Consider the following 12,499-nt stretch of genomic DNA (forward strand, 5'->3'; position numbering starts at 1 on the left):
CCCACAGTCATCTGAAACCTGGTTTCCCATAAGAGCAGCCACACAAACCAAGCTTCTGTTCCTCGAAGCCCGTTTTAGATCTGCCATAAATTGGGACCAATAGTACAAATGAAACGAAGACTAAATAAACGCATGCATCAGGAAACGTGGAGAGTGAAAAGAGAAGGTATATCTCAAATGCCCAGTTTGGAGGATGATTTGAAATTACAGGTAGATTGGCTGAGGCTTCAAGTACAAAAACAAAGACAGGCTTGGTTTTGGTTTTAATTCGGTTGCTAATCTCTGTGCTTCTGGGAAAGATCCTCGTCATTGCTTGTTGCTCACAGGACTCGAAACTAGGTTCAAGTTAGGGACACCCATGTGACATCCCAGTACCCATTCAGAGCACATAAAAGCTGTCTCTGAGCAGTTAATCCTGGGGAGGTGTGGTCTTCTGTGTAGTGGCCGTTTGCCTGTCCTAAGCATTTTGAAGATCAACAATACCTTGGTCAATGGCATTTGGATTCGCAGCATCTAGTGGGAGAAAGAGGGGCCTTTCTCCTTCCATAAAGAATTCGTCTTGGAAACCCAGGTCTACCTTGTCCTACAGCGTCGCTAAGACGTCAGCATCAACTGATAGCCGTGAGTTTGGTTTGGGCTTTCGCCACAAGGAAGAGACGCCCTCATCCGTAAGCCCGTCTCTCTGGCTCACGAGGCCCCATCCATGAATCATCTCACCATCCATCAGCAAAGACATCAACTGCCTGTCTTCTCCAGACACTCGATCCTGGCCTTCTGTCTAGAATGATAGTCCTTAGGGGTGAGTTCATTAAATGCTTGACCACACATAGCAGGCTAATTTTTTAAGTTGACCATTTTGCATAGCCCCCCCAGTGATGTTATAAAGAGCCACATGACCCTTGGAAGAGAGAAGGTCCCCCATCCCTGCTGAAGGTAAACGTCTTGCAGTGCTTGAGAGAGTGTGAATTGTCATGGTCAGGCATTAGCCATTTGCCCCACCCTAAGTCCTGGTGGCATAGTGCTTATGAGCTGGGCTGCTGATCCCAAGGTCGGCAGTTGGAAACCACCAGCAGCTCTGTGGGAGAAAGAGGAGGATTTCTGCTCCCATAGAGAGTTATAGCCTGGGAAACCCACAGAGGTAGTTCTGCCCTGTCCTATAGGGTCACTGTGAGTCAGGAATGACTTGACGGCAGGGTGTTTTGAAATGTCCACAACAGAAGATTGGGCATCAGGAAAAGAAGGCCACAGCATTTAGCTCAGAGTGAGGCCACAGCAAGGCCACAGAGTTTAGCTCGATGCATTAAGAATCTGTACAGCCGAGGACAACGGTCAGACCACCAGCCAAGCCTTCAAATGCTGCTGTTCTTGGCGTCTGTAGACTCAGCTCCACAGCAACCACAGGTGCACCCCAAGGCCAGCCACTTCACAGGTGTCCACGGGGCCACAGTGATCCACAGCACTTTCCTGGACTGCTTGGCCAGGCCTTTCTTCCTAGCCCCCCAGAGTCCGGGGGCCCCACAGCCAGCTCACTGTTGCAGCCAAGATAGCAAGCCATGTCCTTGAGGGCCTCCCTCCTTTTCACGGACCCCACTCTAAAAGGAAATCCCCGTCAGCAGGGCGAGTGGCCAGGCTGCGGCTGGGGCCAAAGACAGCAGGGAAGAGCAGACCAAGAAGCCGCCATGCTGGGGCCCTCCATGTCCCTAGTGGCTCAGGTACAAGCGAGTCATCCCTGCCGGCAGGGATCCACTTTGATGGGTCTGCTCACTCGTCCCACATGGTTTTCTCCTCCCCATTGGAAGCACAACCTCCCAGCACTCTCTCTCACCGAGAAGGTCCCGAGTGGCATTGAGAGGGCAACCTACAAGCCCCACACAGGAAAGGCTGAGACACAGGGTGCATCGGCGTCATTTGGTGGGACGGAGAGCTTCGTTCTGTTTGCTGGGTCCACCTGGGGCTGTGTGCTGGGAAGACGGTTAAGACTGAACTCAGTGATACCCAGGAGGCCAGGGAGTTGAACAGGAGACTGGAAGCATCACTGTGGCCATAGTGTTGTTGTTTTGTTGTTGTTGTTGTTTGCTGTTGGGTGTCATCATGTCCATCTTCAAGTTACAGCCACGCCAGGTGACAGAGCAGAACGTCCCATAGTGTTTACTACCCTGTTGTCTCTATGGGGGCAGAGGTCCAGGTCTCGAACCTATGGAGCTGCTGGGTGGGTTCTACCAGCTAACAGCAGCCAAGCTCACCTGACCATGATATATATGCAGGTAGTACCTGACATACAACATGCCTGAGCTAAGATGAGCCACGCTTCTGCCTGTATGTTTCGAGGGGAGGAGGGCGTACTGGGCGTACTACATTTTATCATTAATAACAGGTACAACATATCCGAAGTTAGGGTGAACCAAACTTATGATTGTATGTTATTTGGGGGAGGTTGTACACTATATTATAGTAACATGATTTAACAAATCATATTTGTTAGAATGCTCCTTAGAGGCAGGGGTGGCAAGACTTTGTCTTAAATACTTTGGGACATAGTGTCAGTAGAGACCAGTCCCTAGAGAAGGACATCATGCATGACCAAACGGAGGGGCAGCGAGGAGGAGGAAGGCCCTGGACGAGATGGACGGACACAGTGGCCGCCACCTGGGCTCCGTCTTAAGAACGAGTGTGAAATGGGGCAGGTCTGAGCAGTGTTTCATTCTGTTGTACGTCGGGTCGCTATGGGTTGCAACCAACTCAATAACCTCTAATAAAAATGTATGTGTATATTTTAAAATCTATTTGCACGTTTTAACCTAATGTTTCCAACACTCAGAGACAAAGAAAGAGTGCATTTCTAAAGATACTCAAAGGCAATAATAATAATAAGTTTACAAAGAGAGGCGTTGAACGGAGGTCAAAAGCCACTTATAACGGGGCCATCAGAACAGACCCCTGTTCTGATGGAAGAGCTATGGAGGTCGAGGGTGACCTATATGCAGAAATTCTGTTACGTGGCAATTTCTCGTCTTCCCATGAGTAGCTATCCCAGGCCTGGCATGGCCTCCATCGTTCAGGCCTGAGAGGGGCCTCCTAGTAGAAGATGCACAGTTCAAGCAGCAATTGTGAGGATGGCATAGAACCATCCGGTTGCATATAAGGTGGCTATGAGTCGGGACCGATTCTAAGGCCCCTCACAACAACGATGACAATGATGGTGATGACAACGGGGATGACACACCCACTTCATGCTGTACTCAATCAACTCGGGGGGAATGAGTTTACAATGCCCAGCAGCACTTCCCGGGGTCCCATTCTCGAGGCCCACCTCCTCTTTGGATTCTCGAAGCAGCCAAAACATTGCCCTCTGCTGCTGTCCGATCTCTCCCTGTCTGCACTGTGCACACCGACTAGACTTTCAGCACAGCCGCCCATTGTTGCAGCCACGGTCTCAGCGCACTTAAAGGAGGGTCTTCTTCTCCTGGACCCTCCCCTCTCCTCAGCACGATGTCCTTTCCCAGGGACTAGCATTCCCGGATAGCATGGCCAATGTCTCACCGTCCTCACTTCTCGGAGGCAATCTGGTCGTCCACCTTCCAAGACAGGTGTGCTTGCTCTCTGGGAGTCCACGGTTCTTCCAACATTTCTTTGCCAGCACCATCGTTCAAGCGCACCGAGACTTTTCGACTCTCCCTTACTCATGGCTCGTGCTTCAAAGGCCGGTGAAGTGATTGAAAATGACGGAGGCCAGATACACACCTGAGGCCTCAGAGTGTCGGCTTTGCTCTTGAACACTGGCCTGCTGCTTCCAAGAGCATGGGTTGCGTATCAGAGTAAAACGAAATCCTTGAACAGTTCAATGCTGTCTCCATTCATCATGATATTGTGCATTGGCCCAGTAGTGGGGATTTGGGGTTCTTTATAAGGAGTTTCAGTCCATGGGGAAAGCTGTAGCGTTCAATCTTCAACAGTAAGTGCTTCAAGTCCCCTTCACTTTGAGCAAGCAAGGCTGTCATTCGGAGCCACACCGGTTATTCATGAGGCTCCCTCCCGTCCTAATGCCACACTCTTCTTCATATAGTTCTGCTTCTCGGGTTATTGGCTCAGCATAGCATAAATAAGGTGGAAGGAAACACAGGTAAGGACACTTCAGCCCTGGTTCTGTTTCAACCACTGCCTCTCGGTCCGTGTACAGGTTCTGCAGGAGCACAATGAAGTGTTCTGGGATTCCCATTCTTCACAACGTTATCCTTAGGTTGTTACAATCCACACAGCAGGTTGCCTTTGCATAGTCCCCAAAGCACAAGGAAACACCTTTCTATAATTCTCTGTCTTCTGCCGGAAGCACCATTGTATGTATCATCCTCTGTCTTCTGCCAGGATCCTCTGATATTCCCAAAGAGAGCGCTCATTCCACATCCTCTTCTGAATCTGGCTTGGATTTCTAGGAGTTCCCTGTCGATAGACTGTCACAATCTTGGTGACCTACTTCAGAAATCAGCTGGTGGAAACCTTATGGATCACAACTTTCCCACAGGCAACCGATCATGGAAACGAGTCCCCCCGCAGAGCTCGAGACTCTGGTACGGATGGGGGACACGAGCCAGTGGCCTACTCAAGGACAGCCAACAACCACCACAACCCCCTTCTCAAATTCAACCATAAACAGATCATTTTTCCCTTTTCACTAGAGCCCAGATTTGGGTCTAAGTTTTCTAATTTCCTCAAACCCAAGATTGTTCAACCTACGTTCAAGCTCTGGAAAGATCATCTGGCTTTGCTTAATAAGAGTTTCACTAAGGTGAGACCCTGGATTTGTAAAAGTGACCTCCTTAACTTTAAAATTCCACTGAAAACATAAAAGCATCGTTGTTAGCACCTGGGGACCGGTATGTGACTATTCCCCCAGGTCTTTCCCATGGCAAGATGCTCTCCACACAAAGCCTATGTCACTCACACAACCACCCTGGAGACGTGGTCCTATCATCCTTCTGCAGAAACACAACCAGAACGCTCTTCCCTTCTCTACTTTGCCAGCCATGGGGTCCTTTTCTAGGTCCTCCGGAAGACACGTCCAAAGTAATCAAGTCAACGACGGTCTGGTGCATGCACGCAATGGGACACCACGCACCGCTACCAAAATCCAGGGCGAAACCATGAATCTCCTCATGACGTGGTTGGACTTGGAGAACATTATACTGAATGAAAGTCACCAATCATGAAAGCGCAAATATTCGATGAGACCACGGCTATAAGGGGACGGGGAGAGAGCAAGATAGAGACTTCCATAGCAAAGGAAAGAGGTTTTGGAAATTGCCAAGGGATCAGGGGGTAGGACAAGGCAGGCGTGGTGAAGCAATGCGTTAGCCCCGGGGTCAGCAAACTGCGGCCTGCAAGCCACATGTGGCTCTCTCCATACGTACATATGACTCTGAAGTAAACCTAAAAGTTCCCAGAGGACATTACTGTATATACTCATGTATAAGCCAAGTTTTTCAGCACATTTTAATGCAATTTTTGTGGTAAAATTAGGTGCCTTGGCTGATATTTGGGCCATCTTATACTCCATTATATACAGTATTTGAATAACAGTGATTTCCTTTGTTTGTAAAAATATAGTTATGGATCTCAAATAAATTTTGAGTTTTTGTAAGGGGCAGGATTGCCTCTTCCGCCTCGGAAGTTTGCCGAGCCCCAGGCTAGACTATTGTCAGTGTGAACTTGGGTGAAACGGAAGGCAGTAATGAGTCAACGAAGACAATAGGAATACCGGGGATAGGGGGAAAGGCAAACAATCAGTGTTTGATCAACTGACGTTTGATGTTACAAAGCGGGTGATCTGAAATGGAAACCCCACCTCATTTTCAATCTAAAAATGTTATTTCATCATCATCATCGAGAGTCAGTCTCCACATGTCCTCAGGAGGGACCTCATCCTAGTACAGGACGGCTGTTAAATCAGAGGGGCGGAGGAGCACAGGTTCAGTGAGGGGCTGAAACACAGGCTACCCTGGAGACGGAGACGCAAAGCAAACGTGACGCATGAGGACCCCATGTTGGGCGACACAATGTTTCTTTCTCTTCACAGCATGGTCTCCATGAGCGGAAAATTCATCCACAGCAACTAACAACAACAACAACCAACAGAAGAGAAACTGGAAGCTCTGGGAGGTGAAAATATCTTACCCAACAGCAGGTCACTCACAGACGATCTACACACGGTTCGGACCTGGGTGTCTGGTTTGGTAACGCTTGTGAACCGAGTTGATTTTGACGCACAGTGACCCTAAAGGGCGGGGGAGGACTGCCCCTGTGGGTTTCCCAGTCTGTAACTCTTTATGGGAGTAGGAAGCCTCATCTTTCTCCAGCAGAGTGGCTGGTGGTTTTGAACTGCTGACCTTACTCTTAGCAGCCCATCACGTAAGAACACTGCCACTAAGGCTCCTAAGTTGTATCTAACTCAAAAAAAAAAAATTCCCTAAGCTCAATGCCATCGAGTCAATGCCCGCTCACAATGACCCTACAGAACAGGGTGGAACTGCCTCTGTGGGTTTCTGAGACTGTAACTCTTGAAAGGAATAGAAAGTCCCATCTTTGTCCCTCGGGGAAGTGGGTGGGTTAACTGCTGACCTTGCATTTGGGGCCCAACTAGGCTACCGGGCTCTTCAGGTTGTCCCCTGGGGTGATAAAATGAACAACTAAAAAGACCAAGAGAAAACCAGTTGCTAGGAGTCAACTCCAACTCAGGGTGGCCCTGTGTGTGTTAGAGAAGCACTGTGCTCAGTGACGTGGTCAAGGGCTGATACATGTATGTGTGCATGTGTATGGGAGGTAGTTTGTTGTGTCAACCTGGCTGATAAACACATGTGGGGTTAATTGAAGTGCGGAGGGATAAATGGCTCAGTGAGCCTCGCCTTTTTAGTTCTCGGGTCTCTTGCTTTCTGATGGCAGGATCAGGATGCAGCTGCCTTAGCCAGTTCCCTGCTTCAGCTGGCAAGGTTCACTTCCTGCAAGACATCCCCGAGGGGAAGCCACATGGACCTACCCCGATGTAGCCCTGGGTGTGGAGACGCCTGCCAGCGCTGAGATGCTTACACGTTCACTGACCCGGCTTTCCTTCTGCAGTTGGAATCATTGTGTGTGTTTTGTGAGATGGAGGAGGACTTTGTGGACTGGTGTGGGAAATATGGGTTAATGGGTTGGACTTGTGGGCTTGGGCAGCACTGGGTTGGGATGTTTTCCTGATGTGCACTTAACCTTTATATAAAACTCTCTCTTGTACATGAGTTTCTGTGGATTTGTTTCTCTAAAGTACCCAGACTAATACAATGTGTATGTATGTAATCAACATTAACTACTTCCACCACCCAGGGTCTCCAGGGAAATGCCAAAAGCAAACAAATTCACTGCCATCGAGTCAAAGCTGACCCACAGCAACCCTCGAGGGCAGGGCAAAACTGCGTCTGTGGGTTTCTGAGACTGTAACTCTTCACAAGAGTAGAAAGTCCAATCTTTCTCCCAAGGAGCAGCCGGTGGTTTCACACCGCTGACCTTTCAGAGTGCAGCCCAACACGTAACCACTATGCCACCAAGGGCCCCACAGGAAAGACCAGACCGGTTACAGGGAAGAGCTTCCAGCATACTGGACAGAGCCTGCTGTCCTGCTGTGCTCGCCGCCAGGGCTCGGCATAAACGCTGGCATATCCAGTGTGTCTTCCAATCTTCGCCCAACCAGCTTGCAGCAGCTGTGACTTGGACCAATGGGAAAAAGTTCCCCCCAAATTCAAAATCCAACCCATGTTCCTTGGCACGATTCTGTCTTATCAGCCCTAACACCGCGGTTCTGAGCCGTGAGAGGAAATTGATAAGGGATCACAATAACTTGGCACAGCCGTTCGCTCCAATATGTGTCTGCTGTTAGTTACTCCTGCTCCTACGCGCTGCCACCGTGTCCATTCCTCCTCCTGGCAACCCTGTGAGGTGGTGCAGAATGGCCCCCGGGGGTTCCGAGGCTGGAACTCTCTACAAGAATAGCACACTTCTAACTGTACGGCAGCAGAAAGCCTGGTTTCCACTTGCTGGCCTTGCCGGTAGCAGCACAACACAGAACCCACCATGCTGCCAGGGCTCCTTATTAAAATACATAGTCCAGAAAAACACTGTCTGAGAAAGAACCCATGAATTCTACAGTACGGTGGCCCTGAGAGCACCGGGTCAGGAGCACACAGTTTTTTCTTGCAGGTGACCATGAAGGCAAACTAACAAGCGACTGAAACTACATGAGCACATCCGACCATTGTTAGGCAGATAACCGCTGTCATCTACTTCCCAGTGGATTTCCCTGAAGGTCTCATCTAGCCTGTCCAGGCAACCAAGGCTATTGCAGGGGGCTCCACCCACCTAAACTACAAATGGCGAACATGTCCCCAAAGAGGAAACAAAACCACTTCCTGACCAGCTAAGGCGTTTGGGCTCCGTGGGAAGCCATAGAGCAGATGCCAGGGTTTGAGGACCTGGTAGCTGTAGGCCAACCCTGTGTGGACACCAGCCTGCCCCTTCATGCAGCGCGTGAGGCAGTGGGAGGCGCTGGTTACTGATGGAGCAGCATCTTCTGCAGCCGAGTCAGGGGCATGGTGCTCAGGAGTCTAGGCGTCCAGTGGCAGGGAGACAAAGGCGGCCGCTCCCTCCCTTAGTGGCTGTGTATTAAGGAGGCTCTTGGGCTGATCCCCCAGTAATCTGCCAGCATTCGACATTGCCCTTACACCGTCCTGGTCCCACTCGCCGGGCACAAAGCAGAGCTCCTGAGGACTGGGAACTTCCGGGGGGTCATCAAGCATTATATAGGAGGAGGAGGAATTTGTCATGGAGAATCAAAAAGCAAAGCAGAGCGTTCACCCATCCAATTGGTCCAGAAATACTGACATAGCACAATTCAGTCTCTCAGTGGAAAGGACGCCTCTTCTACTGGCCTTAGTGCCCACCAGCATCGGAGGGAAAGAAGTCTGGTTAAGTACAAGCCCCCTAAACAAGAAGTTGGAGGTTCAAACGCACCCAGTGGCTCCACGGAAGAAAGATCTGGCAATTTGCTCCCATAAAGATGAAACAGCAACAAAAACAAAACCCTCAAAGTCACTGCTGCCAAGGCAGCTCCTCCCCCGCCCACTCCCCCCACCCTTAGCCACCCTGTCTTGGAAGAAGTGAGGCCAGGGAGCTGACTTAGAAGCAAAGATGGCAAGACTTCATCCGACATATTTTGGGCATGTGGCCAGGAGAGCCCGGTCCCTGGAGAAGGACATCCTGGTTGGCAGAGTGGAGGGGCAGTGCGAAATAGGAAGCCCTCAACGAGCTGGATGGCCCAGTGGCTGCACCCACGGGCTCCGGCACAGGAACGACCGTGAGGACCGCGCAGGACCAGGCGGTGTTTCATCTATTGAGCACAAGGTCGCTATGGGTCGGAGCCCATGGGATGGCACCTACCACCACCCATAGCGACAAGAGTAGAACTTCCACATTGGATTTCCATTGCCTGGCATCTTTCTGGGAGCAGACTGTCACATCTGTCTCCTTCGGAGAGGCTGGTGGGTTCAAACCACCGACCTTGGGGCTCAAAGCTGAGCTCTTAACCATCACACTACCACTCCTTCCCCCATGAAGATGGCAGACAAGAACCCCACGTTAAACAACATTCTGACTCACAGGGACCCGACGGGACAGGGTAGAAGTGTCCCTGTGGGTTTCCCAGATTGTGATTCCTTATGGGAGTAGAAAGCCTCATCTTTCTCTGTTCCGTTCTGTTGTGTGAGGTTGTTAGGAGTCGAAATCAGCTTCCGGGAGACCCTAACAACATTCCGAGGCCAACAGATGTGAGAATCAATTCCTACATAGAGAGAGAGCAAGGACAGCCCTCAGACGCCCCATCATGTCATGTCCAGGGCAGGACTCTTCCCACTGGGCTGTCAGTGCTTTCTCCCAGGGCAGGACTCACTGCCATGTGTCTACCAGGAGGGAGCACGTGAGTGGCCTTCGCCCCTTGCAACTTCTCCCTGGTTTGAAGCTCTCCCCACGATGTCACTGCTGCTGTTGGGTGCCAGCACGGTGGTTCCAGCTCGCAGGGAGCGCATGCACAGCAGAGGGAAGGCCGCCCGCTCCTGCACCATCCTCACAGTCCTGGTGGTGCTTGGGCGCGTGGTTGAGCCACTGAGTCCATCCACCTCACAGAGTCTGCCTCTTCCTTGCGGACCCTCGACTGGGGCCAAGCATGCTGTCCTTCCCCAGGGTCTGGCCCCTCCTGATGGCATGTCCCAGGTATCTCTTAAATCTTAAGACTTAAACTTCCTAGACTATCAGGATCTCTCTCCCGTCTGTTGTCTCCTGGCTGACATTTAAGCAGGAAAATACGTCTGCATCCCCAAACTACATATTTTTAACAACACCATATATGGGAGCCATCTCTAGTTGGAAATCCAAGAGCAAGAGGTAGCTACTTAGATTTATGTGACATGTTAAAAAAAAATGGATGGCTACATGAATTGTGATGAGTTGTACAGGACCCCAATAAAATGATTTAAAAATAAACCATCTAAAAAATATTTTAAAAGCCGGCCGAGGATGGGAGGGATATGGATAGATCATGACAGACATGACCCTCCAAGGTGGTGGCAACACAGCAAAGAGCCCGTCTTACAGACATGACCCAGCTTGACAGACTCTGGCAAGACTCATGGTGTGTGTGTGTGTGTGTGTGTGTGTGTGTGTATGAGAGAGAGAGAGAGAGAGAAACAAGGGTTGTGATCCACAGAGTGTTCGTGTTCAGTAGCTAAAGATTCAGATGTGGGTCTCCAGGCCTTTCTTCCTAAAGTGCAAACTTGTTGTTGGGTTTCACTCAGTGACTATTTCGGACCCTGACTGGGAAAGCCCTAGCAGAGTCTTCGGAGGCATGTTATCCTAACTCCACGTCATTCAGATTTGACATCTCCAGGGTGATGAGACAGGAGCCCTGGGTGGCATAGTGGGCTATACATCAGACTACTAATTGCAAGGCCAGCAGTTCAAACCCACCAGCCACTCCACAGGAGAGGGGTGAGGCTGTCTGCTCCCAGAAAGAAACCTCAAGGGGTATCTCTCCCCTGTCCTGCAGGGCTGCTCTGACTGAGGCTTGGCTTTGAGTGTTAAGATGAAAGTATAGAACCATGAACCAATAAAACAATAGCCAACCGTTGAAACTTCAGAAACAGTGCAAACACATTGGTTGCTAAGCTTGTAGGGATTTTTTTTAATTTTGTAAAAATTTTAATGAGGTCATTTGAGCCAACAGTTAAAGATAAACCTTGATGATGGGATAAATAAGATGCTGGCCCAATAATAGTTGCCTAACTTGATCACCTATATTACATTTCCCTTACTCAGATCTCTTACATGAAAAATGAAAAAAATTCAATGTAATACAATAAGCAAATGCTTTCAGTTGGGAAGGGGGCGTGTGTGGAAATAAACAAGCCATAAGATCCATCACCTGTGCTAACAAGGGTCAACAGGAACAGAGAGTCCAAGAAGCAAATCATGATACACCATCCATTTTGGTGACAGTCCCAGCGGGGAAAGATGACATCAAACTGGAGGCTCGATGGTTCCAAAAGGAAAAATCCCACAAAGATCAAATTGATTGGAAACAAAATGTTCTCTTGACTGGTTTCCCCTTTGACGCCGCACACGCCACTTTCTGATGACAAGAGTCCGGGGTTTCAGAAGCCTCTGCTGTTCCCAATTCCTGGCCATAAAGTTCTACCTGGCTCCAACAGAACCCATGGGAATTCCAAGGTGCCCCAGCATGGGACAGGCCTGCAGATGCCAAGGAAACATTTGCCAAAACCAAAAACAAGTAAACTCACTGCCACTGAGTCGATTCCAACACGCACTGGCCCTACAGGACACGGCAGACCAGCCCCCGTTGACTTCCTGAAGCTGTAAGTCTTCAAAGGGACAGTGGCCTCCTCTTTCTCCCTCGGGGAGACTGGTGGTTCCAAACAAGTGACCTTGGGGTTAGCAGTCCAGCAGGTAACCCACTACACCATCAGAGCTCCCTAGACATGCATTTGGGGCCCCAGAAAGAGACGGTTGTGTGTCTGATCCCCCTCAAATGCCCACCATCACCTCAAAGGGATGAGGGCCGAGAAGAAGCAAAGCACTCCATGGGCTTCCGGCCCCCACCCCTTCCTGGGGTGCATCCACACTCCCCAGAGGGGTCCGGCCCAGGAGACGCACTTTGATGCAGGAATCCAGAAATAAAATTAAAATGAATGGTGCCCGCGCAGCCGAGGGCCTGAAGCTGGGGACTGGGAATTGTTGAAGGGCAGTCACCCTAACGCTGCAGAGACACGCCGGCTGTGTTTATCAAGGAAGAAGAGTTGGAGATGTTTACGTTCCCTGTGCTTCCCTGCTCGCATAGTGGTTACTGGTTGGATGCAATTCAAAAGGTCCCAAGGTCAAAACCACTGGCCAGTCTTCAGGAGTAAGACGG

The sequence above is a fragment of the Tenrec ecaudatus genome, chromosome 11 (assembly GCF_050624435.1).
Source record: "Tenrec ecaudatus isolate mTenEca1 chromosome 11, mTenEca1.hap1, whole genome shotgun sequence".
Lineage (NCBI taxonomy): Eukaryota > Metazoa > Chordata > Mammalia > Afrosoricida > Tenrecidae > Tenrec > Tenrec ecaudatus.